Source organism: Vulpes lagopus, chromosome 21, assembly GCF_018345385.1.
Source record: "Vulpes lagopus strain Blue_001 chromosome 21, ASM1834538v1, whole genome shotgun sequence".
Taxonomy (NCBI): domain Eukaryota; kingdom Metazoa; phylum Chordata; class Mammalia; order Carnivora; family Canidae; genus Vulpes; species Vulpes lagopus.
This window is the reverse complement of record NC_054844.1, coordinates 43,417,032-43,421,349: the sequence shown is the minus strand read 5'-3', so window position 1 is coordinate 43,421,349 and position 4,318 is coordinate 43,417,032.

Genomic DNA, 4,318 nt, shown 5'->3' with positions numbered 1-4,318 from the left:
GGGGTTTTCAATTGGAATATTAATTTCTAGATAAAAACACGAACATATATTACTTGGTAACCAGATAGACCTGCTCTTGGGAACTGCAAACAGGGTCCATGGGAGTCCAGGAAAGGGTGAAATTACTTTCAGTCTTGGTCGGGGGCCGGCAATCACAGGCAGCTTCATGGAGGAGGTAGCATTGAAGTTGGGTCTGGAAGGGTAGGTAGGCCTGGATGCTAGAGATGGGGGTAGGGGGTGCGGGGAATGGATGTGACAGAGGGCAGGATTCTAACATCCTCTAAAAAGAAATCCTTTTTTTCAGGAAGTCTCTTGACTTCCTTATGTTGGGGGCTGTCCATCACTGCTTCTAAATCTCCTGGGACTACTTCCATGGGATCCCGTGGTCACCTTATTTCCCACTGTGATCACACCCTCTGCTTTATGTCCAACTGGATTCCCTCGAAGTCTGCCGTGGAGAGAGTGAGAGCGCAGCTTTTCAAAACGTGGTGGAAAAAGCAATTGAACTTTCCTGTTCACTTTCTCTTCCTCAGGTTAAATGATCATTTGACACTTTTCCCCTCTTCCCTCTTTAGGCTTTGTTTCAAGCAATTTATTTCATCATTTCCTAACTGGTGTTTGGAACCTCCTGGTGAGGACAAGATGAGGCTTCTGCTATTTGACAAGCTGCAGTTTGAGGAGCACCCCGGACAGACGGCTCAGCACCAACACAGAGGAGAGCTCTATCACGCAGAGGAACCTCACTGATAAATGGTTATTGAGGGCCAGCCTCCCTCTCAGTTTCACTGTCCTATTTTTTAAAAAATATTTTATTTATTTATTTATTTATTTATTTATTTATTTATTTGAGACACACACAGAGAGGCAGAGACACAGGCAGAGGGAGAAGCAGGCTCCCTACAGGGAGCCCGATGTAGGACTCGATCCCGGGACCCTGGGATTATGACCTGAGCCCAAGGCAGACAACCGCTGAGCCACCCAGGCGTCCCTCATGGTCCTATTTATCTTTTCCATATGTGCACTATTCCTTCAATTTAATCTTACAGCAGGATATGGAAGTGAGTTGTTTAAAATCAGGAGGCAAGTTTCCATCCTGGAAGGTAAGGAAGAAGTGGGTCTCAACGCCTTCTCCGTTGACCGCATAGTCTACTCTCTACACAGCAGCCATGTCTGGCCTTTGCTGAGGCACTTCAGTGGCTTCTCCTCTCAGAGCGAGGGCTGGCCTTCTTCAGTGTCCCAAAGCCTCCATGGTCTGCCTCTCAGCTGCCCCAGACCTCGTCTCTGAGGCTGCTCCTCTTCCTCAGTGTGCTTCAGATGTGCTGCCCCAGGCCAGTCCTCACATGCTCCTCACACTCCTGCCTCAGGGCCTTTGCACTTGTGGCTTCCACTGCCCAGGATGCCCTTTGCTGCCATGTTTGCATGCCTTGTTCCTTCACTGTGTTCAGATTCTTGGCTCAGGTCCTCTTAGATCGTCCTCTGAGTTAGCACCCCCTGGTCATGCCTACTTCCTTCTCCTGCTGCGTTTATCTGGTAGTGCCTTTCATGGCCTGACCCACGTGTATTTATTTCTTTATTGTCTGTCTCCTACTGGTGTGTGGACTCTAGAAGAGTAGGGATGTCATCTGTTTTGTCCCCTATTGCATTCCCAGTGCCTAGAATGATGCTTGGTAGACAGTAAGTGCTCAATAAGTGTTCATTTCTTGAATAGACAGAGCCTGGGAAGGCTGAGCAGGCCTGATGTTTTTCATCTGTGGAAGAAGAAGGACATTATTCAAGAATGTGATGAAGAGGGGGCCCTGAGTGGCTCAGCCCATTGAGCTCCCGACTTCGGCTCAGGGCATGAGGCCTAGAATGGAGCCTCAGGTCAGGCTCTGTGCTCAGTGGGGAGCCTGCTTGAGGATTCTTTCCCTCTCCCCCTGCCCCTCCCCCCTGGATCGTGCCCTCTCCCAAATAAATAAATAAAATCTCTAAAAAAATTGATGAAGAAAATGGGGTGCTTGGGTCATTACTGGAGCAATTAATTCATTGAATTGGCCTATGATTGTTCGAGAACAACAGAAATGCTCATGTTAGCGCTCATTCTCATGTGAGGACAGAAGCACATCCCAGAGTGATGCAAAATGAGAAATCCAAAATAATAGTGAATGTTTTCTCAGTTTTCAGGGTGTCTAGGTACCATCCTTAGTGTTTGCTGTGCATTTTTTTTTTAAAATTTATGATAGTCACAGAGAGAGAGAGAGAGAGAGAGGCAGAGACACAGGCAGAGGGAGAAGCAGGCTCCATGCACCAGGAGCCCGACGTGGGATTCGATCCCGGGTCTCCAGGATCGCGCCCTGGGCCAAAGGCAGGCGCCAAACTGCTACGCCACCCAGGGATCCCAGCTGTGCATTATTTAATTCAATTCTCACAACAGCTACGGAAGGTTAATCTGTTATTATTTTATCTTACAGATGAGGAAACTGAGGCTTGGAGAGGTTTGAAAACTCATCCAAGAACACAGGCCAGTGAGAGGCAGAGCCAGGATTCAAGCCCAGGGCTGCCTGGCTTACCTGAGGAAAGCCTCCATCTTCCTCCAGGCAGGACCCATGTGGGCCAAGGTGAAAAGAGACAGAATTTTAATTTGCATTAGAAAGAAGCACTCAGTGTCCACAGCACAGATAGTAAGGGTCCTCCTAGGAGTTTTGCCACACATGACATCACCACACCTTAAACATTTTTTTTTAATTTTTAAAAAAGATTTTATTTATTTATTCATGAGAGACACCGGCAGAGGGAGAAGCAGGCTCCCTGCAAGGAGCCTGATGTGGGACTTGATCCCGAGACTCCAGGATCACTCCCCGGGCTGAAGGCAGGTGCCTAACCACTGAGCCACCCAGGGGTCCCGTCAAATGTCTTTCATGCATGTGTATTACCATTCTGAAGTGTTTGCAGTTATAAAACGTAATTTTATTTAAAAGCATTTTTGAATTCATAGTATAAATATAGGTTCTCAAATGATACTGGAAATATAAGTTCTAACCAATATGAAGGTCATTATAATTTTTTAAAGGCATTCATTCATTCATTAATTCATTCATGAGAGACACAGAAGAGAGAGGCAGACACAGGGAGAGGGAGAAGCAGGCTCCACGCAGGGAGCCCGACGTGGGACTCGATCCTGGGACTCCAGGATCACGCCCTGGACTGAGAGCAGTGCTAAACCGCTGAGCCACCCGGGCTGCCCTCAATATAATTTTTTAATGTGGAAAATGGGCCTTCAGATCTGGAGAGGAGTGGGTGCCATGGAGGCAGCAAGGTCAGGCGAGTAAGACTCCTGTGGACCCCAACTTCACTGATCCCATGAAGAAGAGGTAGGCTCCCGCTGGAGTAGAGAGCACTGAAGCTCGATCCAAGCAGCACTTCCTCAGTTTAGGGTGGTGACTCGTGAGCTGGACAAGCTGAAGATTTGGTAAATAGCCTTCCATGGGGATCCTGAAGACGAGGAGAGGCTACGGGGAAGGAGAGGGGATGCCTCCTGGCTACAGCACCCTATGAGGCTCCTATTTTATATACTGTAACACAGTGACTCACTCACTTATCTAGGGAAGAAAGAATTTAGGATACTCAGTTAAGCTTCAAATAATCCAGATGTTCAGGATGAGTTGTAAGCCAACTGTGCTTTCTCCAAATATTTATTGGGTCCCACTGGTTCCAGAGGGCTGGGCCAGACCATCATGAATTTCAACCCAGGATTGCTTCCTCCCCTTCATCATCTGTATCACTCATGACTTTTCAATCAGAATCGACGTCCTAGTCCTGCTAACACACTCCCAATCCCTGGTTTGCTTCCTGTTCCCTCGTGGGCAATGTCTGCTCTGAAATCCTGGCTGCAGAACAAGAATAGATTGTCCTTCCTCCTACTCCTTCTGCCGTGGGTGATAACAATGGTGGTTGTGACTTTGTTTCTCAAATATTCTTCTCCAAGCTAATTCCCTCCAGGGGAATGGCAAGTATGGCTCAGAATAAGCGGGCTCTGGCGATGGCTGGAATCTGCTCCGGTTGGGGGACAGTTGCATACCTTGATTCACTATGGGCTGAAGAATCCTAGGGGTTCATTCCCTGGACTTTAGGGCCCACACCCAGCCATACAGCAGGCTCATTCTGTCTGGCACAAAAGGCAGCCCCTCCCTCCTGTTCCACCCTCCAATCCCTTCCCACCCTAGCCAGGCCTAGCTCATCACTGTATTAGGGTTCATATTTTGCAAATATGAACATCCGTTCTGTCTAACATAAATGGAAAAGAATGTATTAAAGGACATTATTGCTCATGGCCCCTCTG